Raw genomic sequence first — 25,915 nt, 5'->3', positions numbered from 1 at the left:
TGATTCTCTCTTTGTAATTAAGTCTGGCGTTTTGTGCACAATGCCTATTAAAATCCAGTTAAATGTTTCTTTACCAAGTCAAGCATTAGTCCCTTCTAATGGCTGCCTGATGACACCACCACATGAGAAGAATATTGTTTCCGTCTGATTTTTACTTTGGTTTTGTGAGAAGTTCTTCAAGGTTACTTTTGTTACAATTTCAGCGATTAACTGCCTTACAAGAGGTGTTTGTAGGTCTTGCAAGAAAACACACTGTGATGTGTGTTTTCCTATAAATCACATTTATTGAACCAGGAAGTATAATTGAGATGTAAATTGCTGTTGCAAGAAAGTCCTGTGACGTAAGTGAATATTTATAAATGTTATGTATTGAGACAGTTTCGTACTCTTCAGAGCTAGAACAGGTTTTCTCTCTGAAAAGGCCCTTTTGGTTGAGGCAAAGTGTGAGATGTTTTGCTGGAGATGCCAGGTTTATTGTACTGAAGCTGAACTGTGTGTATGCACTGATACACACTTTTGTGACTTATCATACATTCAATGCTATGGCGGTGGCATGTGTCCCACTCCTGGAGGTATCTGTGGACAACCAATCACAAGGCACAGACGGAATCAGTCTGTGTCCATGACAGGCACCTTTACCAAATGAGCTGCTCAGCCACCCTCCCAACATCATCCAGGCTGATTAAATCTGTATGGCAGCACTGAGCAGAGCTGCTCAGGCTGCATTTGTGGGCTTATGGGTAGTAGAGTGGTGAGTGCTAGGGTTGTGGCAGCAGTACTGGGGTTGTGGGTTTGTGCAGGGGTTAGGACAGCAGTGTTGGGGGTGGGGTGCTGAGGTGCTGGGGGCAGATTATGGTTGTCCTTTCTATTCCATGGCCACAGTGAAGTCGTGTCATTAGCGTGTTTTCCTTTAAGAGCACCAGACCCCATTTAATACAGGCTGGACACTCAGCCAGGAATGGAGCAGCAGCCTTTGGGGGGGGGGGGTGAAACCGTGCAGGAACAGCTTGTACTGGCTGGATAAATCTCACTCAGACCAGGCCAGAAATGTGCTGGTTCATGGGCTTGCTCAGAGACACCCCCCCCCCCCCCATCTCCCCCAGTACAGATGCTCTGTCAGCTCACACAATTGCCTGGTAACAGTGGCAGTTAGCCTCCCTTTATGGCGGAGATGATGATGTGAAGTGTTTATCCTCTCTGCGTAGCGCTCTGTAACTGCACCAGGTGGCCATGGTCTCAGCTGTCCCAGTTCTTTCGTCGGTACACTGGACCCCGCAGGTGCACACCTGCCACTTAGGGATTGCTGTTAGGTGTGCTAGCGGTGCAGAGACATCTCGCTGCCGTCTGGTTTACACACTTAAGGGCATAATTCACTTTCTGGGGGCGGTGGATTTTATGATGTGCGGAAAGTGGACTGTAAGGACTTTTTGAGCCTGTTTCTCTAGTGTGAGTGTGTATGTGCCTGGGTGTGTAGGAGTGGGGGCCCGACTTTTCATTCCTGTGTTGCCCTGCTGGACTTGCTTACAGAAACATTCAGTTAAATGCGGGAAGAAAAGAACAAACATACTTCAGTGAGGAATAACGTTGGAGTGTTGTCATGATTTAAGGGGTGAAACGACATCTTATTCCTTTGATACAAGCTATGATTAACAAGAGCTAGTTCCTGCTGTTATACTTGCTATTAGATATGTGTGTAGATTTGATCTTGTCAATATCTTGCGTATTTTTTGTATTCTTAATTTGATTTAACTTGGCTGTAACCAAATTGCCCCATGATAACAATAGAAAAATCTTGATTGGTTGATTGGTCTGGTGAAAAACAACACGTGCAAAAGTTTGTTTGCTATCTGTTGGAAGAACATAGGCTACATGGCTGCCTTGACTGAAGCGCGATCAAGTTCTAGGTTTGTGTGTTTTTTTTTTAACGCAACTAGTTGTTTTGTTTACTTCAACTCTTATAGCCCTGTATGCTGTGCGAATCCAAGCTATTAGAAACCCAAATACAATGAGTAATCTGTTTACGCTTCTAAGAAGAATTATGTACTGGTAGGTCATTTCATGTTTTCAGCGTTTTGTTGGTATAAGATAGACGCTTGTTCAGCGTCAGTGGCATAACCGTCCTTATTGACATTATCATGCTAATTAAATTTAATAAATTAGTCGTGGTTACATTAGTTTGGGTAGCTGTGTAATTCCATGTTCCGTCAATGGATGAGCGTCTGCAAATGCCTGTATGTATAGTATTAATATTGCATGGCGAACTTTTACATGGTACTATATGGTTACTCCTCACTCTGTCAGAACTCACTAAGTTTCCGTGTGTTCTACAAGCGCTAGTTTTGTTTTAGTCCAGCACTACGACCCCTGATTTAACTAATTAACTAATCATCTTCAATAAATACCTTGATAAGTAGAATAAAGTGTATCGCTGCTGGCCTAAATAATCTGCATTGACACCCTTTTGGAAAACATTGGACACCCGGATAAGATTGGACACACTATTATCTCCAGGTGTAACGTCAGCATTTTATGTAGGTGCAGCTTTAGGAGCTGATGCTTTTGGTGATTAGCAGTCATTGCAAAGTGTACAGTAATAATGTCCAGGCTGTGTTGTTCCGATTTTGTGGAGCCAGTTGTGTTAATGCATCATTTTAAATAGTGGGAAAGGGGAAACAATTAAGTCATAATTGTAAAATACACAAGAGGGCGCTGTAAGCAAATTTACCAGAGTACCGCAGCTAAATCCTGCACAGTTTATTAATGCACTGCGCTCGCAAACTAATTAAATCACGTTCGCTGGGGAGGCGGTGGGAGAGAGCGAGTGGGGTGGACTTGGCTGTAGACGCTCAGACTGCTGAATTGGCAGGTTCTGACAGGTGACCTGTGTGGGTTTGGTCCGGCCCTCCCAGGGCGCTGGGGTTCCGCCAGCCAGCTGCAGCTCACCTGGCCCCTGTGGGCTGTGGCTGGTGAAGCCTGGCACGGTGCCCGGCTGTTCCACCCCGCCAGGGATCCACCTTTCACACCATCTGCAGTGAGTGACGCCTGTCACAATACTGCCATGGTTACACTTTTGTGCAGCACCATGGGCAGTTTTCTGTGCTGCAGTAGTAGTGGTTGTAGTTGTAGTAGTAGTAATAATAATAATAACAACTATAGTCATAACAACATGCACAGAAAACCCAGTAATAATAATTAATCTCTCAATCTTGAAGTGTTTGATACAGTGAAGGGGGAAAACTCACCTCAGCCCCCACCTGGGTGATGCACGGCAGCCATTTTGTGCCAGATTGCACACCACACATCAATTGGGGAGTGAGGGGATCATCCAACCAGTTCAAATGGGGCATGATTAGCTAGCCAGTTTGAGAGAGAGCCAGTTTTGGGTAATTTTACCAATTTTATTAGGTTGGGTGAAAGAATGTGCTGCCCTTTTTAATCAAACTGTTATTTTTGTTGTAATTACTTGTTTGAAATAGTTATTTTCCAGGGTATTACTTGGTTCTGTTATCAGCTGGTTGTCTGCAATGTTACTGCATCTACTGAACAAAAATGAGAATTTGGACTATTAGCAAGTGCTAGATTTAATATATCGACACAAATATGGAAAAGGGTCTCCGTATTGAGGGTCCGTCACTAACTGAATAGGGGTTAATATGTAAATTTTTTACCTTTGCTTATTTAAATTGAACCTGATGATGACATCAGTTTTTTGGCGTGTACGCTGTGTGTATTGTTACTGGATGTGAGTGCTTTGTGGGGACTCCTGCTGTTAATGGAGACCTTGTATCGTTCCGCTGGACACAGCTGGAGGCTCTCAAAAACGTGTGGGCAGATGTGTCATGGATTCCAACACGACAGAGACACAGAGAACCAGAAGCCTGCCGTCCACCCGGTAGGCCTCACATCTGAAAGTGTTCTCCGATGGCTCTGCTTTACACTCAGCGGTATAATTACAGCCCTATGGTTTTTATTCGCTTAGCATGTGCACTTATCCAGTGAAGTCTATGCTTTTTATGTTTACATTCATACAGCTCCGTATATACACTGGTGCAGTTCAGGTTAATTACCTGGTTCATGAGTGTAGTGGCAGTGTCTCGGCTGGGTTATGGGCCTGCTGTCACAGCCATAGCTGTACACTGCTGCCCCCTTGTGGCTGTGTAGTTGCTGCAGACTCAAAGGACAGGAAGTACAACAAATGGCTTCTTTTACTCTTTGATGTGCGGAGAAAGATAGTCGACTTGAGAGGAACTTTTTTGTAGAATTGCTCTGGTGACGTGCGCCAACTTGCCACCGCCTTTGGTGTTGGAAATTTGTCTGCGGCAAGATATTAATTGCCAGGAGCCTCACCCGCCCTGGTCTCATGACTGGACCTCGTGGAGCTGAGTGAGGGGGACATTGCAGAGCTGAATATTTTAACTCCTGTGAAGGAGATCAGTAGTGCTCGGTGTCCTGCGAGCCACAGTACAGCCCAGCCCATAGTTATCTCCAGCGGTGAACGCTTAAGTGTGGAGAAAGTGAGCCCATTCATTTAAATGTTGTGCAAACACACGGATTGAGTGTTTGGAAAAGCGGGCTGGGGTGTACCTCTGGATGAGATTCAACTGGTCCCAGAGAAACAGTGTCCTGCTCCAGGCTAGGGGTATGTTAACTGGGCCTCCTCGCAAATTTGAACCTGCAACTGTCCGGTCTCACAAATGTTAGCAACTTTCAGTAATGGCTCTGCACTGGTACCTTTAAGTCTTTGCAGCCATCTTGCCTGTTGTAGGACTTTAATGAAAAACTGAAGATCGTGGTTGTCCATTGTTCTTACAAACACTCATCTGCCTTCTGTTAAGTTTCCTGAGACCAGGAGGCTAAATATGCATCTCCAGCTTGAACAGAGCTCTGAATAAACATTAAATAAACAGTATGACAGAAACAGCAACCTGTGAAACAGACTCAGATCTTTATTTTTTCAGCACTCTAAATACTGTTTGTTCGTTTCTAACTACAGTTTTCGTTTCCAGGATCAAGTAAAACCAGTAGGCATACCTGAGCTGATGTATGCCCAGGTCTTACGAGTACTGAGTACAGATTCCCTGTCCCAGGAGTCAAAGCAAATACAGTAATTTGACGACAAATGAACGGACATGCAAATAATAGAAGCTTGTGAAATAATGTGTAGGCCTACGTAATAACAGGGCTTATGATTTGGGCAGGTGCCAGTTGGTTGTATGGTATGCACGTTCAATCAAAAGCCATTTTTCCATATGCCTTTTCCAAGACCATTTATTTATTTTATTTAATGTTTTTTTGATAGGGACAAGTACATTTAAACATAGATTATTGTCAAACAATATTCAGTGCAATGTATCACAGCATTTATAGCATATGCTGGAATTCCGATGCATTCCACGTAACTGTCTGCATTTTCAAATGAATACATTACCTTAATAATTTAAAACTAGACATTTATTCAGGAGTGTATATTTGCACAGTCGTTCAGGGAAATTGTTTGTCTGCCCAGGCACACACTGGAGGCAAAATGAGGGAACAGTGCAATTTTATAAATGGTGTAAAAACGGTTGGAAATACATCCTTAGGATTAACCACCTGAATTCCTTTAATACCTGTCATAATGTTAAATTCAGGATAAAAACATTAAATTAAATGAATTTATTTTACGCACTTCTTAGCGCACAGCTCCTCGAGCCGATCTGTTAGCGGTTTGAGTCCGGAGAACGTTCCGGTAAGGCCCAGATCGCCGAGGTGGCCGCCTCTCATCCCCGGCTTGTCGTTTGCATTCACCCGCCGCTGAAAATTAATTCTATTAAAGGGCTCGTTTCCCCAGCAGCCCCCTCTGCTTAAATATCCTCTTAGTGTTTGATTAGCACGCGTTTCCCCCGAACCTGGCGGCGCGCGGCGCGGAGGTCGAGGGGTGGGGGGGGGGGCGGGGGCGGAGTCGCGCAAATGAAAGAGAACGACTTCATTGTGGGATGACTGGGCCATAAATCACTGCCCGTTTTCTATAAATCACGGCAGATGGCAGCGAGCGAGCAAGGGCTCATGGGAGCCGGCGCGGCCCCCGCGCATGATGGGGAAACGGTAGACTGCGGCAGACGCCGGCAGACCGAGAGGTCACCGCACGGAAGACGGTGACGGGCGCGGCGAGCGGGCGAAGCCGGGCCCCCTACCTGTGGGCCCACCTCTGGGCGGGTCAGACTGTTCAGTGAGACGTGGCCCCCGGGGGGCCCCGGAGAACCGCTTCCTCGTCCTGGCCCCTGTTTAGTCATTTTTTTTCTTATTTAAAACCTGATTAATATGTATGTGGTTTCGCTCTCAGTCTCCAGGTGATTCGTTGAGTCCTGTCAAACTGACAATAAAGTTCAGGCATCCTGAATGAGGGGTTTTGTGCGATGAATTTTCCAAACGTCTGGCATCTGGAATGATTACAGGATTGTTACTGACTGGTCTGCTAGGCAACACAGACTAAATAAATGGTGCCAGAACAAAATATGTTTTTCTGTAAGGAAAATCTGTAAATTGAAGGTGAAATATAGTGAAAGAGAAAAGGGAGCAGCAGTGTGTTGTCACTTTGGGCGTTAGGCTAGTATGTTTGTCCACTGACTAGTACAGTCTGTAATCACCCTGGCAGTGTCTGAAACTGCAGGAGGAACACCGCACCACTCTTCCATGAAAGAGTCACTCGGTGGAAATGGAAAACTCTGTCTTGGATGTTCTAAAATGTTGCATATATACTTGATTTTGTTAACAGCACAAGGCTATGATGTATGGCTAATATTAGTGTGCATGTCCTCTATGAACCCTTCACTACTGAAACACCATTACAGAACCACCAATACCCTTCACTACTGAAACACCATTACAAAACCACCAATACCCTTCACTACTACTGAAACACCATTACAGAACCACCAGTACCCTTCACTACTACTGAAACACCATTACAGAACCACCAGTACCCTTCACGACTGAAACACCATTACAGAACCACCAATACCCGTCACTACTGAAACACCATTACAGAACCACCAATACCCTTCACTACTACTGAAACACCATTACAGAACCACCAGTACCCTTCACTACTACTGAAACACCATTACAGAACCACCAGTATCCTTCACTACTGAAACACCATTACAGAACCACCAATACCCTTCACTACTGAAACACCATTACAGAACCACCAATACCCTTCACTACTACTGAAACACCATTACAGAACCACCAGTACCCTTCACTACTGAAACACCATTACAGAACCACCAGTACCCTTCACTACTACTGAAACACCATTACAGAACCACCAATACCCTTCACTACTGAAACACCATTACAGAACCACCAATACCCTTTAGTGCTGCAGTTGATGTTTCCACATACCTAGTTCCTCACAATCTATACAGTTAAAAATATAGGAAGTAATAGTGGATTGATTGTCCATTAAAGATCCACAGGATGCAATGTAATGAGAACAAAAATGTCTATGTGTAACTGGGCAGAACTTCTGTGTGTTTGGTTGAATGGTGACACCGTAGCTGGTCTGAGCACCACACAGTGCAATATTCAATGGCTTCTGAGCAGACCCCCCAACCATATTATCTATGTTTAAAAAACAAAAAAATCAAATTGACTGTAGAGCAGCTAAGACACAGTCCAGCTCCACACAAATAAAGCATAACTCATAGAAATGGCCTCTGTACTGCTGTGGCTGCTGTCCCTGTGTAGATAGAGAGGTCGGTGGAGAACTCTGGGACATATCTGGGCAGAACATGGTGAAGCCCATGGATGGTTGGAATTCTGAAAGCACATGCTGCAACCCACCAGGGGCTTTAGAATGGAGAGACTAACCCTAAAGGAATCCTCCCTGTGTCACACTGAGCCCGGGGTCTCTGGCAAGGGTCAGAGGTCAGGCTGGGTTAGGGTAAATCCCCCTGAGCCAGCAAAGCTGGGGGGGGGTGTGTCTTCGTTATGTGGCCGCGAGCCAAAAACAGTCAGGTACTACCAAGGACAGAATCCCCATGGGGGCCCAGCATGAAATTGCATACAAACAAGCCCCCCGCCCCCCCCCCCCCATTCCATTACCACACCCACAGGCCCTGAACCCTGCATAAGGTGCAGCTCCAGAATGCAGACGTCCGTCCCGCACCCTCTCTGTTCTGTCTAATGGGCCGGTTCTGTGGGCTAACTAATTACTGGTGATGCAGAGGTCCAATCCAAAATCTGAGGCACTCCTTATATATATCTCCAAACATCTAACATGGTTCTTCAGAATCAGCCTTATCCCTGACAATCTTCTGATCCATTAGAACATGCAGCACTGCTATGGGGTTGCCAGGTTGTGGGAAGGTGTGTTAGATCACTGGGTGGTACTGTATGTAGGTGGGGCCTCGTGGAGACCAGCGTTATGGCTGCATATGGACAGATGGCCAGCCTGGTTTCTCCAGCTTTGCCTGTTTTTATCTCTGAATGCTGTTCTGTTGGAGTTGCCGTGATATTATACTGAGTTACACATTTGGACAGTGCGATTTATTCCCCCTAGAATACTTCTAATCTCATTAAACCCACCTAACACATTCTTCATAAATGGGGATTGAAGTGCACTGTCCATGAAATCCAAGCCATTTCATTGCATTAGCCCGGCCCGTGTGTGTTTCCACAAAGCCGCTGGTCCATATGGCCGCGGTTCTGCCGCTCCTTTCCTCTGGTTTTGGGAGTGGCGGCCGGTTGCCGAGGCGATATTCCACGTTTGCAGGCAGGAGGAGGGGGGGCGGCCGGTTCAGCCGTGGGGGGTCTTTTTAAAACCTTGACTTTGCGCCGCGGGGTCTATGGATCAGTTTTCCCTCTCCTCCAGGGGCCATCGCAGATCGCATTAAAAACGGCAGATCTGCCGCATGCTCCTGTGCGCGGTAATCGTGGGGGGGACGTGGGGGGGGGGAGGGGGGCGCAGTGAAAACCGCAGCAGCGACCAGAGGAATGTCCCAGATAACTTTTAGTTTCAAACTCTGGCGGAAGCTGTAAAAAACGCGGCGGGTCCGCTCCCGCCCCCCCCCTCAAATGTGCTGCGGCGGCGGGGACGCGGCGGGCAGCGCAGGACCAGCTGCGCGCTGAAGAATGCGTCCTGCCGCAGGCTCCCACCGCCGCGCCAAGGTCAGCGCCCGGGGTGTCCATCAAACGCGCGTTAAACACTCCCACAAGCCCCCCCGTGCCTGCAGTCGGGCGTGGCCTTCGTCGCGCGCTCGTTCACACGGCACGCGCACGCGGGGGAGCCGTCTCCCAGGTGTCACAGGGGCGCGGTTACGCCCCGAGTGTCTGACGGGGGACGGGTAAGACGGCGACACCGCGGTGAGCGTGTTTAAATGCGTCCGTGTCTTTAGGGTACCTCTCTGCCTTCTGTTCCGGTAGGGGTGTCGGGTGTGGAGTCGGCTTGCATCAGCTGTCCGGGACAGGGGAGGAGTTCCGGCCCCCACCTTTTTTTGGGATGGCATCGGCACCTTGCAAAATCTCCCTTTCTCTTTCAGAATGGAAGCTCTGTCGTCACTTCTGCCTCTCTGCTTTTTTCACCCGGCGTTCTCAGGCCGTGGACTTCAGCAGCGCTTTGGGCCGGACGTGTCATCGTTCTCCCCTCAGATTCAGCCTAGACAGGAAACTAGAGCCAGCAGCGGACAAATTCACCTCAACCCGATTTACCGTCACTCAGGATTATTAACTTCAGCTCCTGCAATTTCAGATCCTGTGAATATTTAATATCTTCCTTGTGTTTAATCTTAATTCAGACCAGCTATCCAAATACCAGTCGTGACCACACTGATTACTGGCTGTTCATGAAGTTAAACGGGACACTGAAAAAATGTTTTTGTTATTTCATAACAAGAATCTAACCGTAGGTCCGTCCTAACAGTTCTTCCTCTGGCAACTGCTGACCGCTAGAACAACATTAGTGCATAAATGAACCAGCCCTAGGGCATTGGTCAGGTAGATGTGTGTTATCGTGACAGATCACCTGCCGATGTATTTTATTGTCAGTTACCCGGGACTAAAATAACAAGCCTGTCTTGGAGCTGATCCCATGCCAGATTTTCCTTGTGAACTGGAGGGACACCATACTACTAATCTAGAAGGCTCCCTCCCCCCCAACCTGTTCACTCAGAGCAGCTTCGACTCCTCCACCAGAGTGACGCTAATATCCAAGGACCTTCTCCAGCAGCTTTTTAATTCGTCCTTTAGAAAGGGGAAATTAAACATCAGTGCAAGCTGCTCAAAATGACTACACTCAGATATGACCTGGAAAATGGTGTTTTTTACCTGTTGCTATATCACATTTATCCACTAGAGGGAGTGTGAAGGCTAGTCAGTTGGGCTTAACTGCCAGAGTAAAGCAGGAGGAGAGAGAACTTCAGTTTTGGACCTGTTGCTCTTGCATGAAGGAGAGATATATCAATCAATTACTTGACAAGTGAACTACCCTGATTCTTTGCAGCTGAATGGAAGGAAAGTTGTTGTGGAGGCTCACTGACTTTCTAGACGTAAAAAAAATGTGTTTTTTTGACTTCAGATGGCAACAAGCAAGCTGTCATTCTGACAAAGCAAACCATATTTTCTTTCTGTTGCTCTGCCTATTTCTTGCCAGACTAGAATTGTACATGCACAAATTAAGAAGCACATTCCCCCTCCCCCAAAGGACAAGGCTTTGAAAATGACCCCAGCCGTCTTAAACAGCTCTGACCATAAACCGCAGCTGTCAGCTTGGAGTTAAAGTGAGTGTCTCTGGCAAGCCGGGCGAGGGACTGCATGTAGAGTCAGAGTAACTGATGCAATATCCCAACATGTGGAACTTTGCAGGCATGGCCGAGCTTTGATTCCCGTCCTGCTGTTAAGTTTTTCCATTATCCGATACGTGTGGGTTTTTTTTTCTCCATGTAATGCAAAACATGTTATATAATTGGAAGGGACAGTCAGAGAAAGCCATACGAGCTGAGATTATGATTTCACATAAAACAGTTTGAGGAATCAAATATGATTCTCTTTTCATCACATTGACAAAGTCAAACAAAATCTAAGATCAGTAAAATGACGGCATGCAGTCAACATGGGTATTTTTCTCAACCATTTATGGAAAAGCTGTTGCAGTTTTGAGAGGCAAGGACTACGACATTTAAAAAAAAAAAAAAAAAACTGAAACAGCTCCGGTTGCATTTTACAAAGTTCCTTCGGTGGCGAGCGGATAGACTGTGCCGTTTCCCACAATGCTCCCCTGCCCACAAGTCATCAAGAGCGGCGGCCGCTTTACTTAAACTTTAAAACATGACCTAATTGATCCCCCATTATCCCTCTCTCTGGGCCTGTGAACAATGCTAGGATTGTGATTGCGTTTTAATTTAATGGGAAAATAAAAGATGGCTTCCTCTGAGAGGGGGGATTTATGGGCTGGCCTTGGCAGCCCGCCTCCCTCTTTTCTCTGATCTGGTTTACACTGGCGACCCCCGTGACCCCAGGGTCATTAGGGACCCCGGAGCGACCGGATTGGCTGACCGCAGATCCCGTGCCGCTTGTTTTCTGTGAAATGACTATATTTAAAGTGGGCGGGGCGAGGGGGCCGGGCCGAAGCCGACGGACATCTGTTTGAAATTGGCACTCTAATAATTACACGTGCGATTTTCCTGCTTGTTTTTGTTTGCTGTCCATAAAAGTCCCTCAGTGGCCAGAGAGAGAGAGAGAAAGAGAGGTAGAGAGAGGGAGGGAGAAAGAGAGAGAGATATTCTGCCATGTGTTTTGGTCACCTCCCTTCCTGGTAGAGCAGACATGTTGCAGATCCATGCTGAAGCTGGTGAGAGTAGGTGAGGTTTGCTTTGTGTCTGAAATGCCATGTTTCCGTGCCAGTGTAGCTCTCATCGTGGCTGCAGCTGCACTTCTTCACTCTGGAGCTGAGCTGTCCAGCACTGCTAGGAGAGTGAGCTAGGCAGGCCCTTGATAGGAAATATTTCATAATTTCAACATGAACTCATCTGCATTAGCCTCGCCCTGTGGTTTGCTGTCTACCAAGTGTGAAAATAATTTATTTGTTCTATGAACTGCTGGTACTTCAGTAGTTTAAGAAAAGCAGCTTTTGTTTCTGTTGTATCTCTCCAAGAGGCTGCTGTGGAATATATTTAATGCTGTCCAGTGTCACTGCTGTGTCCTGCACACAAACACAGACACACGCACACAAACACACACACACACACACACAGGCACGCACACACACAAACAGAGCTCAGTGTGCACTCATAGAGACAGACTTAGAGACACATTCTTGTATTCCTCTGGTAGATCACACTTAAAAGAAGAACAGCCCCGTTAGTCCTAACCCCCTTTTTTTCTGCGCTTATTTTGAGTCCAGCTGGCTCCTCACCAGAGAACCGCGCTGCCCTCTGAGACCCGTTCAAACACTTAGTTTAAAAAAAGGACAGCTGAGGCGAACGCTTCCAAGTCCTGCGCCGACTTAATGAACAACGGGCTCCTCCCGGGTTCAAGGGCTCGGCTGCGAGCGGGAGGTGGCCGGATCCGCGTGACCGCTGATGGGGGATATCAGACAGACTGCGTTATCAGACGCGGATGAGGCTGGCGAAATGTGAGAGAGCTCCGGACAGACCGCTAGCGCCCCCCCTTGACTCTAAATTTCGTCCTGCCATCGCTCACCACGGTGCTGTTAAGAAAGCCTGTGCGATAAACGGCCATTGAATGTCCATAACGCAGTGCGTTTGCCGTGTATTCATAGAGTAGGCTAATGCAAATCACCGTGGAAGTGAAGCGATTTAGCATTTCGGTGCTGAGGAGGAAGGTGAAAAATGGAAGCCATTTCCGAACAGCAGATAATGGAGATGTCCGTAATTTGAAATAGCGCGGAGTACTTATCAGCAATTTGGAAGCATGTATTTTCGGGGCTGCTGGAACGCTTGCAAGCGCTTGGAAGCGGCGCCTGCGCTATCTTCCACGGGCGCAGGTTTTTGTAGTGACCTCTTATGCAATGACGGCGGGACGGGGTGACTGGGAGGAAATCTCGGGAGGTCAAGGGCGCGCGGCACTTTTCAAGGTGAACCGTCCTAACAAGCCGAAGCGAGGTTCCCGTCAGGCTCCCGACACCCGACATTAATGCAAATTATGGTCTGATAATTTAATAACTTCGCCGGCTTGATCTGTCCTTTTTATTACAATTATCGTCAGCCAGGGGGTTGCGTTCCATCATCAGAAAATAAACATCATCTATCATCCTTGTAATGATTAGCCAGTGACAGCTGGAACTCTGCTTTGCATAAATGTGTACTAATGCTGGCTGGATGAGGGGCGGGGGGAGAGGAGCCTATTTTTCATACCCCGAGATTAGATGTTGTCTGCCGAGCGTTATGTGTGGTTGTTACCGCGCTGATAATCAGCAGCGGGAAGGGCAACGTTAGTCCGGATGGCGAGATTTATTTATTTATTTATTTATTTATTTGCGGAAGAGAAGGCTGCTGCGCTAGAACGTTGCGCCGCCAGGCTTTTCCGCGCTCGAAGTCCGGTTCTCTAGCCAAGGAAGGATCTGCAGGCCAACAAATCTCTCGCAGCTAGGCCAGAGAGAGTCAAGCGCAGGCCCCTAGAATCAAGTTGAATTCGGTAACACGCCTTCCAGTTGGTGCAGAAAAAGTTTGGTTTTCCCGCTTATCAGAAAAGCCTGTTAAAAGGCTGGTGAAAACGTATAAATACAGAAGCGCTGCCGTGGAATCGACGTGAAGTTAGTGAACAATTCTATTCCAGCGCAACTAAAACTTATTTTGATGAACCACACATGAAAGTGCAGAATTATTTTAGTGAACCACACCTGGAACTGCAGTGTACAGCTAAAGCTTATTCCAGTGAAGCACACCTGAACTACAGTGCACAGCTAAAACTTATTTCAGTGAAGCACACCTGAACTACAGTGCACAGCTAAAGCTTATTTCAGTGAAGCACACCTGAACTACAGTGCACAGCTAAAGCTTATTTCAGTGAAGCACGCCTGAACTACAGTGCACAGCTAAAACTTATTTCAGTGACCCACACCTGGAGAATAGCACTTGCTTACAAGCTTTTTTTCTTCAGTTGAGGCCATATTGCGTCATTCAACAGATACTTTTTTATCAGTCCTCGCCTGTCAAATATACCTTCAGTTGAGGCGCTGTTTCATCATTCAATTGATCACTTTTCTTTCTTTGTGTCCTCAGTTTCCCTTTAACAAGTGTATACCAGACTATAGGGGCCCCGTTGCATCCTTCATAAAAATCAATATCTCATTTGTGAAAATTAAGGTAATATTGCTGTTTACTATCGCATCTTTATGTGCGTGTGTATGTATGTGCGTATTTGTGTGTGTGTGTGTGTGTGTTTACATATATACGCACACATACTCTCTCACACACTCACACACACACACATACGGTTATACAGGAACAGAGCGCCTTTGTTCTGTAGACTCCTGAGTTTTTGTTTTGAAATGCTGGGTTGAGATGAACTTCCCTCCAGGAGAATATGTCTGCTCTCTGACCACAATGGAGCGGAATTTTCAAACCCACATTCTTTGTGAAGATGTAAAATATATTATTTATGTTCAAACCACCATTACATTGTTGACTTTCCCTTTTTTTCTTTTTTTTTAACCGCCGAGATGAAAAAGCGGCGGCCCATCGCGCGTTCGCTGTTCGCTCGGAGACGGCCTCCGAGCCGCGTGGATGTTTACGTTTTGCGGAACGTCTCGGAAGGTTCTAATGGCGGCGGCGGCGGCGCGTTTGAAATTCCGCCAGGGGTCAGACGCGTGGGAAGATTCTCCCTCTTCCTGATCGGTGGAATTCGCTCTCGTAATCACGCGAAAGTACGGTCCGTAATCAGAACGCTGGCGGAGGTTCAGAGTGGAAAGGCGCGCAGCGTGATCCGGATGATGCTTGTCCTTGCCGGTGTGTGTTTTGTGTGCGAGTGCATGCTCTGTACTTTAAAGTCACTCTGGAGTTTAAATTCTTTTCCTAAAGGCCTTGTGAGGTTCTTTAGGTTCGTCATGTCCTTGCCAGAGTCGGGACGGGCTGACACTCGCACCAACGCTTTAACGAAAGTGCTCAGGCGGTGGAGTTCAGGGCAGTGGAGAAATGTGAGGTGTTCAGATGAACCGTCCTTTAGCACGTTCCCCCCACACAGAAGGAAGAGTGCAGGTACAGGCCTGAGTACTTGGTTCCAGTAGCGAAGGGGGCTCCGGTGGTTCTGTATCGGTGTGGGGTGCATTTCCCTGGCAGAGTTTGATGCACTCCTCCCCGTAGAAGGCCAGGTCAATGCTAATCAGTGCTCGATGATTCAGAGTGATCACCTTCATCCCATATCACAGCATTGCTTTCCTGCTGGGAGGGGTCTCTTCCAGGACAATAATGCCCCTGTCCACAGAGCCCATGCAGCCACCCGGTAGTTTGATGTACAGTTAAATGCGAAAGTATTGGGACAGTTGTGTCAAATTACTTGTTTTTCCAATTAATGAAATGAGTATTTATTTCATGTGGTTAAATCATACACTGAACTATATTTGAATGCCATTCAATGAGTCAAGTCCCTGTTTCAAGCATAAATATCAGGACAAATTATGTTTGGACTGCTTTAATGACTTATATTATATTATGACTTGTATTACTTATGCAGTATGTTCATTGCATACCCTATGCATTTGATGTCTGCATCAAGTCTGCGACTCAAGGACATCACTAGGTTCATGATTTGATCCTTTGAGATGCTCTGCCAAATTTTTACTTCTCCCTCTTCCAGTTACTGTGTGCTTGCTGGGGTTTTCGGAGCGAGCGAAAAGCATGTCCGGTGGTGTTTAAATCTGGTGACTGACTGGATCATGACAAACACTTCCACCCTTTCTTCCTGATGAACTCTTGGTTAAGAGAAAATTTAGTTAAGTTTGTTGTATGTTTTTGTGAATTTTGCCTCATAATCATTGTTTGTTTTGAATAATTAAATTAGTGCAGAGGAAAATACCTAATTTAACTGTATGTGACAATGAAGTTTTCTAAATGCTGTGGCCTTCTTAGTTTTGATTTTGGAGCAACAGTTTGAAACGTTTTCCACCTCCAGACAAATTAGTTTTTTTAAAATGCATAAAGCAGGTTAAAAGACTACTGTGCATAAACAAGAAAAGGGCATGAAGGAATGATACCAGAAATAAAAGGTATCTGCAAATATAAATTCTAGTTTTTACATATACGATAAGCTCACTAAATTACAACATGTTAGTGAGTTATAAATACTACCTGGCTGCTGTTCTACACTTAAAGTCTACAACATTCAGATCCGTTACAATAGCGACGAAGACTTATTCCTGTTGGGCACAGGCTTCAAGAGCAGTGAGTTATGCTAGCAATCATTTATTCATCATCCTTATGGATACCAGCAATGCTTATGGATGCTGCGAGCCGCTTTCAGTGTAAGCCAGTTACAGCGATGAGTATAACGGGAGCGAGCTGAGATCTGGAGTCCGCGGGAGAAACGGAGGCTGTCCCTTTCACGGGGCCTGCAGATTTATGCTGAAATGCTGGCGGACGAGCCCGATGCAGTTTGGCGATATTTTCTCCGGAGGAGGGGGCGAGGGGCTGGGGGGTAGGGGGCGGGGGCGAGGGTTAGGGAAACAGCAGGCTGAGGATCGGCAAGGGGGGCGGCGCGGGTGCCCCCGAAGCCCGGCGCTGGGGTTTTAATGAGGGCCAGCCGAAACTCTGGGGAGCAGAGGCCTGGAGGCCCCGTGCGCAGTGAGGTGGCATTCCTGACCTCCCCGAGCAGCCGCTGCTACCCTGACTTCCTGACTCCAGCGGACCCCTCAGCCGCCGAGTTTTAACACTCTCCCCCCCCCCCCCCAACCTACCCCCCTCCATTCTGGCAGGCTGGAAGTTTCAGGAAGACAGCAGTCGGTCGGGGTCCTGCATAATGCTGCGGCCAAACAGACTGGCAGGCTACTGCAGTCTCTCTCTCTCTCTTACACACTCTCTCCACTCTCTCTCTCTCTCTCTCTCTCTCTCATTCCCTGTTTTTTTCTCTCTCTCTCACTCTCTCTGTTCTCTCTCTCCCCCTCTCCCTCATTCTCCACTCTCTTTCCCTCTCTCACATTCTCTCTTTCCCTGTCCTCCTCTTTCTCTCTGTCTCTCTCTCAGGAGTTCTTTCCCACCTATAATGTTGTGGTGTAACACATTAGAAGTGCTAAAAGCTGAGAGATTGCTGTGAGGTTTCGCGCTCTTTTAAATTACACTAAAGAGGTGTTCGGTGTTTTTTTTTCCGGCCGTGCTCCTTCTGGGGCGGAAGGACGGAGGTGTTTGTATGTTTGGGCTCTGTCTTGTGCCCATGAGGATACGATCAGGACCCCAGCGGTGTGTCCGTCCCACGTTCTGCATGTGGGACAGACGGTCTGTGCCGGGGGCTAATGCTAATCTAAACTAACGGGTCCTGCCCTCTCACCTGGGACTGGTGACAATACCTTATTTCTAAATGAGCTTTTACTTTTTATTTTATCTGTGATTGCTACTATTAATTATTTAATTTATTTTAATTCTCTCAGTTCTTTTTTATGACTGTTTGAAGAACTTTTTGCTTTTTTGTATGCTATATAATCAAAGGTGCTTTATAATCAAATATTATTATTGTTGTTATTTCTATTATTATGGTTGGCCAGTTTTACTGATAATTAACCAACACCATAGGTGTAGGACCTAATTGTTTTAGCCTTTGTTTAATTTACTTAATAGTAAAAAAATTGTGGAGGGTATCAATTTATCCATTTTGATTTATCAAAATGGATAAATGTTTGTTTGGCATGTAAATGATTACCTTTAATTTGGGCTACTGTAAAATATCTATATCCAAATTCACACTGCTGGGACAGGGATAAAATGAAGCTTCATATTAAGATAGAGCTATGCTCGTGATGGGCTTCACTGTTATTCATAACGAGAGCATGCCAGGACTTGCCATTGCTTTAATAAAACCTCAATGTAGCAAAGTCCCAAAAACAGATGGTAAGTCATTCAAAAACAGATGCTATTTTGCATAGCAACACATCATGAATATTCATGGCTGATTATTTTTTGACACTGATAGCCCTATAAGCAGTCAGGTGAACCTCTTCAGGCTTGTTTAGAGAGGAGGGTTAAGGGCTACATTTACAGCCTGGATTTGGAAGTGATTGTGATGATCATGTGTTACCTGTTGGAAAGATAGTAACGGTAGGAGGTTTCTGGGTAAAACCTCAGAGCATGTGGTCTGGTGGAACGGATTCATCTCGGCCGCGCTCGTCGGTGGAGAGAGTACACCGCGACAGAATTCAGCTGGAAAGCTGTCATTTTCTGATTTGATTTATTTTGCCTATGTTTTATTTTTTATTGTTTTTACCCAGATTCCGTGAGAATGATAGGCGAAGGTTTCTCGTCTGTTCGTTTTAAAACCTGGAATAATCCGGAATTCCCTCATCGCCCTGTGTCCAGCTCTTCTGTCCCTACCCAGGTGGTCACGGCCTGTGACCGGATCATAGTTTAAAAAATATGTAATGTTTCCTTGTCATTGTTGAGTAATTGTCATGTACATACAAACATTTTGAATTTTTTTTTTACATACACACTCTTACAAACACACACAGTATAAAAGGAAGTGTTATGCTAATCATTGAAATCTGGCTTTAATCAATATTGAATTGACTTATTTTGTTAGTAAAGCTATAGCACCAATGATTGTGATTTAGTAAATCTGTGCTGTGCATCAGTTTGACGCCTGAGGTTGTTCCAGGAGGGGAAACAAGGGGTTTGGCTTACAGCACATATATCGAGCACATGCAGCACAGGTCTTCATTGTAAAGGATTGCGAACTAAACACATTCCCTGGAGTTCACTTTCAAATGCATGCAGACTTTCTTCAGAAAACAAACTTAACTCCGAGGAGAGTGAGAGGTGATGTAACAGTAGCAATAACAGTAATTACATGATTCAGGAAGCACAACCCTGAGACCTGTATTCAGTAAACATGTCCTTATATTTGGCTCGTGGTTAAATGTGAATGCTCACCACACCAGATTCCCCAAAATTCTGTATTTATCAAGAAAATTTGTTAAGTCAAATATAAGGATAAATCTTGATTAAACCCCGACTAGACCTGGGTCTTCCCATTTAATACAGGGAGATCAAACTTACCTCCACATACAGTAATTCTGCCATTACTCTTGCTGATTTGTCATCCTTTCCTTTTTATTTTCCTTCGTAAGCATCATGCCTGGATTATCATATTAATTTAACTTGGTCCCATTTGAATTGAGGACTCACCCAGAAAATGGATCTGACTCACAATGTATGTGCCTTCTGATTCTAATTCCTGGAAATGGCTTCTGACAAGGCAAGGGCAGTTGGAATGTATCCTTGTGACCCCAAGAAGAGATACTGATGCAGATTTCCATCCATACATAGTCCAGGATACACGAGAGCATTGCTGAATCTTTTGTATCACTGAAAAGCTCTACACGTGGAGACCCATTATCACATTGTTTACTCTGTGCTATTTGTGCTACGTTTTAATCAATTACTGTGGACGCATCTACACCGACATTCAATACGTCTTATTACACATGGGGAATTCGAGCAGTTTGATGAGTGGCAGGTCAACTTAAATCAGTAGATTAATTCTCAGATTTATTTCCAAAGAGTAAAGTAGCGCATACAGTATGTCTATTTACAGAAGCATATTAATCCATCTGCTTGATGCTGACTTAGATTTAGATTTATTTCTGATTGCTGCATTGCTGCTCAGGTTAATCTGTTCTGTTGATTTCTTCCTGTAAACATTTCTTTTTAGTGCTCTCTCCATGTGCTTTTCAGACAGAGATTCTATTGCTAATCTTGGCAAGCCTGTTTCAAGCTCTGTTGAATGTTTTGTGGGAAATACTATTTAGATTTCATCTGTCCACAGAAAACCCTTTGTCTGTATGAATCAGCGGCAAGCCACTTCAGGGACAAAAGCTCTTATAAATTTTGAGGAGTGCTTGTTTCTCTCCTCTCAGGTAAAGTGGGGCACTGAAAAACAAGGGCATGGTTGTAGCAGGTAGCGCTGGCTGCCTCAGAGAGCTTTCCCCTGCCACTGTTTGTGTGCGTACCTCCGGAGCTCAGCTCTGCCCATATGCAGCGTGATTTAGAGCCCTTTGTGGTAGACCGCCCGCCCCCACACACACACACACACACACACACACACACACTCCCAAACGCGCACGGACACACACACACACACACACACACACACACACACACACACACACACACATATTCCCAAACGCACAGGCGCACGGACACACTCACAAACACACACACACACACACTCCCAAACGCACACGCGCACGGGCACGCACACACACACACGGACACACACACAGACATGGACACACTCACAAACGCACACACCCACACACAGACACACACACACACACACATATTCCCAAACGCACAGGCGCACGGACACACTCACAAACGCACACACACACGGACACACAGACACACTCACAAACACACACACACACACACACTCCCAAACGCACACGCGCACGGGCACGCACACATACACACGGACACACACAGACATGGACACACTCACAAACGCACACACCCACACCCACACACAGGGACACACATACACGGACACACACACACACAGGCAAATGTGCACGCGCACACACTCGCTCACACACACACGCACCACCACAGTAAATTTTACGGCTTGGAAGCGGCCGTCGTCTCCGGCGTGTTTAGACAGACTCCCGTGCAGACGGCGGCCCCGGGCCCCCTGGTACCCGCTCGCTGATAAAGAGCCGAAGGGGGCCCTCTGATTGGCGGCCGCCGGGGCCGATTTGGGCTGCTTGTTCAGACGAAGGTGGACTTCCTGCGTGAGGGTGCGCAGGCACTCGGGATGGATAGGGGCTGTCAGCGCTGGCAGGGGGAGCGGGGGCCGCAGCTGGGAGCTGTTTGTCTGCAGCTGGAGTCCATTTCCAGTAAATCTGAACCTCGCCACAACATTTGATTTAGCATTCCTCGTAAAGTTATACCTTATGAGAGAGAAACGCACGGACGGACACACACACACACGCACACGCACACAGAGGCGTACATGCATATAACCACACTCTGAAAATACATAGAGAGAGGCTGGAACACATGCTCAGAGATAACAACAATAATAATAATAATGTAGAAAAAACTACTAAGCCACTAAAAATCTATCATATGTACTGTACAAATATGGCTGTTTTAGACACACACACAGACACACACAGGCATACATGCATACAACCACACATACAAATACATACACAGAGACTGAATACATACACAAACACATGCTAATAATAATAATAATAATAATAATAAATTATTATTATAATATACTATAACACACACTGTGCAATATTGCTGCCTTAGACACACACACACACACAGACATTCATATATTCACATACAGTCTTGCACACATTCTTGTCCGTGCCCAGTAATTGCTCGCTCTTCTCCTCTGGGCTCCTGTGTGCAGCGTCTCCCTCGCTGGGTGAGAGGGAAGAGCCGTGTTTACGCCGGGCGCTCCGGCGTCGGGCCCGCTTGATCAGGCGAGCCGCGGCCCGACGCCGTAGCGCTTTGACGCGGGCCGGGGCGAAGGCTTCCGCTAACTAAGCCACGGGGCCGTCCTCCGCGACCCTCCCCCTGACCTCCGGGGGGCGCCGCCGAATTCTGCATGCCGGAATATTAATATTTACCAGGTACCCGCACCTGGCCCCTGCCCGCCGGCGCGCGGCCCATCCCGGCCCCTCATTGGCCGGCGCGGTGGTCCTGTTATAATGACTGGAGCAGGTGTCATCAGGACATAGCCATAAGTTATTAATACGCCTCCTATACCACCTGGAGGGGTCCTCTTTCCCCCGCACCCCCTGCCACTCCTAAAATATTCAGCACATCTTCTTATGGGGCCTCTGACACATCAGAATCATTAGACTTCCATCTTTTACCATCGGCTCCACTTTTTCCTTCCCAGTCGTTACCAGAGCTTCATCGCATTTTTTCCCCCCGCGTTCACAGTGGAGTGCGCGCGCGCGCACGTGTGTGTGTGTGTGTGTGTGCACGAACGATGATGGAGCCTAGTTCTGCCGTCAAAAAAATTATAATTCTTTCAAAAGGTAAGACCCCTCTTCATAATTACACCAATACTGGTGGCGTCTTTGTTGGTTTGGTTGGCTCAGTGTTTGAACAAACATTGTCTCTGAAATGTTAAGTCTTTAAATACGATAGTGGTGAGGAATGCCTTTCGGAGAACCTCAGGCAGAGTTCTCGGTGTGTCACAGGGAAGTCTCTTCCGGAACATGTATTCTGGGAAACACATGCTTCTTCCCAGCTGCAATTTTCCGACTTCGCTCGCTAATGCCTCGGAAGTTGAGAAGATTCCAACTTTCCTTTTCCATTTCCGTTCTCCAACAGATCTTCCACATGAAGGACCGACCTTTTACGGGAATCCTCGTGTTGACCTTGCATTCTCTGCGTTTGACGTGCGAAAGCCAGGGGAGTCATTTCAGCGCGCCGCTAACGCTCCCAAACCCAGAGTCCCGTCGACACGCGGTCTGCTCCCCACCGCAGGATCAAACCCACATTTTCGGGTCTGTCTGCACTCGATCCTCGCATTTGTCCACCTCTGCCCCGGGGGCCTGGCGTGTGGCACGCTGCGATTGGCCCGGGGGGTCGAGTTTCACCCACCTATCCCCCCGGAATCACATGACCCGTTTGCAGCGTGGGGGGGGGGTCGCTGACTGCAAAGGAAGTGTGTGGGCCAGAGTTTTGGGAACGTGACGCGATCGGTCATAACCCGAGACGTTTGTTTTTGTTCTTCCCACGCGGCGACGTAGCCCGAGTAATTTCATTTGGCTGTCGGGTCGGCCGCGTTCTGCGTTTAACGGGAGGGCAGCCCGCATTGCTTTTGTGAGCCTTTGTGCAGTAGGGGACTGTGTCTGGTTCAGTGCAGAACCCTTTCCCCGCTTCCCCGCCTGTATATGAGACGCACATGGGCTGGCGCTGAGGGAGCTAGCATAGCCTCCAGAACCACCGCAGCCTGCTTAGCTCACAATCGCTTTACTGTGGCTGTGCTGTGCTCTGTGGCTGTGCTGTGCTCTGTGGCTGTGCTGTGCTCTGTGGCTGTGCTGTGCTCTGTAGCTGTGCTGTGCTCTGTGGCTGTGCTGTGCTCTGTAGCTGTGTCGTGCTTTGTAGCTGTGCTGTGCTCTGTGGCTGTGATATGCTCTGTAGCTGTGCTGTGCTCTGTAGCTGTGCTGTGCTCTGTGGCTGTGCTGTGCTGTGCTCTGTAGCTGTGCTGTGCTGTGTGGCTGTGCTGTGTCGTGCTTTGTAGCTGTGATGTGCTCAGGCTTTAGCTGAGGGCTGAACCTTCAAGTTGCTGCACACTGCACCACCTGGACCTCTCCATAGCAAGGAGTCCTGATCTGCTTCATATGAACACAGAGCCACCGTGCAACACCCCCCTCCTCCCCCCATCAATAGAAATGCACATGCCCTCCCGTCCTCCTTGATTTCACAGGCCTTTCATCCCCCTGTCCCAGCAGCCACCGCAGACATGGCGTCCATGGATTGCACTTCCCTGCTGATCTCTCCCAGCGATTCGGCGCACATCTGAGGGCTTCCTCTCCCCCCCCCCGGACGCCGCGGTACCAGGAGGGTCGGCCCGCCGCCGATCGGGCTCCCGCCGCGGCTCCGGACGCGTTTACACGCCGGAGTCTCCCGCGGCTCCGCTAACGAAGCGCGCCGCAGTAACCCAGCCCCACCGGCTCAGCTCGTCGGAAGCGGGTTTAACGTCGTTCGTTTGAATGTCGCGCGCAGGGGGGTAGGGGGAGGATTAAAGCCCCCGCGTCCTCCGGCCCCCGCCGGCGCGCGCGCTGTGTGGCACGCGATCGCCGCGGCGACGCACCGGCCCTCGCCGCCGCGCCGAACGCGTCTGAAATGAGATTGCCTAACGCCGCTCAGCTGGAACAGCAGAAAAAAAAAAAAAAATTAATCTCCGCACATTATTGTATTATTATTATCCGGGCAGTCCCGGCCAGGGCAGTGCTCAGTTTTGACTGGGCGCTCAGATTGATTCATAAATTACTCGTGACTTTCGTCGGCGAGAGGCGGACGGAATTCGGCGGAATTTTCGCTTGATATCGTTATAATAAAAATGAATGACCTATCAAGAATTTCAGAGCATGATCTATCAATACTGTCATCTGCGGGAGAGGGGGGGGGGAACAAAAGAACCCCGGGTGCCTGACTCGGGCGTTCTGCTTTCTGAGGAAGATCTCGGCCCCCCGTTATGGACGTGACGTCTGTAACAATGCGCGGGCCTCCCGACGTCGACGCCGCCGCGCGCCGCTTCGCCGGTCGTTCGTCTCGGCGAGGGGCCGTCTTTGAGAGAGAGAGGTGACCCACGATGCACCTCTGCGGCGCGGCCTACCCCCTAATCCCGCGAGCAGGTGGGGCGGGGTGAGGAGTTGGGATGCCCTGCGGTGCGGCCTGTCTCACCTGGCTGGCCGTGTTCTGAAGCTCACCTGCGGCGTGTGCTATATGTGCCAGCTCAGCACTGTGGGTAACTGCAGCACATCCAACAACTACCCCTACTTTCTTTCCTAATGCGGACAACAGATAATACTTTTTTAGCATCAGTGTTTGTGTGTATGGAACAGATTTAATGTCATTTTTTACGGTGTTTTTGAATGTACAATACCAAGTAGACACATTGAAACAATGGCCCGTAATATCTGATTTAGAAAGGCTTTGTTGTGTTTGAGCTACCAGACACAGTGCATCTGCCTGTTGTGTGTCTTTACGGCATTGTGTTGGCATACAGGGGTGCTTCTGCCATCGAAAGCTGAACCTCAACAAGAAATGTTTTTGGTTTTTCCTCTTTGAAGCATTAAATCTGCTGTGCACTGGCGTTACTGTAGAAACACCCACACTCACTAGCAAGGCCGCCATAAAATGTTTTGATCTGAAAACAGTAGCGATGCCATGCCGTGTTCTGTTTACCAACATATTTACATATTAGTGCTGTGAAGTATTGCGTTAGCCCAATGCTACTCCAGGCTTATAACAACAAAGGTGTTATGCTTTGTTTGCTCTTTCCCTGTAAGAACTTGCACCAATCGATATTTTTCTCATAATGCTCCCATTAGCAACAGCGGCAGGGGATTCCTGAAAGTCATTATTGCCGGAAGGAGGGAGAATTCCACGTCCTCCAAACGGAGCTGGAGAAGGTCAGCCATTCCGCCATTTTTGCCAGCTTCAGCCTTTCAGAGCAACTCAATAAAAAATCCTGGAATAAACCGTGACGCCGCTTAACAACTTGTCCAGGGCCTTGTGACCCGCGACCTCTCGTCCTCTGCACCGCTCTCGATCGTTGAGGTCATGATCAAAGGAGGGGTGGAGGGGGTGACTGCCCAGAGCCTCAGTACCCGTGCCGTGGATGGGGGGCGATGGGGGGGTGGGAGCAGTTTCCGGCCAGCGGTGTTGGTTCTGGGAGTCGTGGGGGTGTAGCATGGGGGTAAACTCCACGCCTGTCCCAGAGAGAGGACTTCCCCTCCGTCTGATCTCAACGGGCCGACTTGTGACCAGGGAGCCTTTGATGCCCCTGATAAAGGCCCAGTCAGATCCAGCCCAGTGGTGCGATGACCCGCCTTCCACAGGTCAAATGGTAAAGGTCAAAGAGCAACACTAGCTTTGTTCCCAAAAATAGTCCTTTCATCCAGAGTGTGGACTCCAAAATCCCCGTATGTGCCGAACTTCTTTTAATATATCAAGTAAGGGCCTATGGTATTTTTTTCACATCAGTAAAACCATAATTCTCTGTGCCT

General features: G+C 47.6%; 1 long non-coding RNA gene across 4 annotated transcripts in view; it reads left to right on the top strand.

Annotated features, from left to right (window-relative positions):
* The first annotated feature begins 1,641 nt into the window (after positions 1-1,641).
* Positions 1,642-25,915, top strand: part of LOC135250454 (uncharacterized) — a 30,207-nt gene continuing 5,933 nt past the window's right edge. The window contains exons 1-2 of one of the 4 annotated variants that reach the window (XR_010328936.1): positions 1,642-1,904; positions 25,238-25,318. This is a non-coding gene — a long non-coding RNA (uncharacterized LOC135250454). Of the gene's footprint in view, positions 2,047-25,237; positions 25,319-25,915 lie in introns of all 4 variants that reach the window. The other 3 variants (XR_010328935.1, XR_010328937.1, XR_010328934.1) reach the window with 3 other exon arrangements.

This window comes from Anguilla rostrata, chromosome 3 (assembly GCF_018555375.3).
Source record: "Anguilla rostrata isolate EN2019 chromosome 3, ASM1855537v3, whole genome shotgun sequence".
In the NCBI taxonomy this organism is placed as follows: domain Eukaryota; kingdom Metazoa; phylum Chordata; class Actinopteri; order Anguilliformes; family Anguillidae; genus Anguilla; species Anguilla rostrata.
This window is presented reverse-complemented; position numbering and strand designations above follow the sequence as displayed.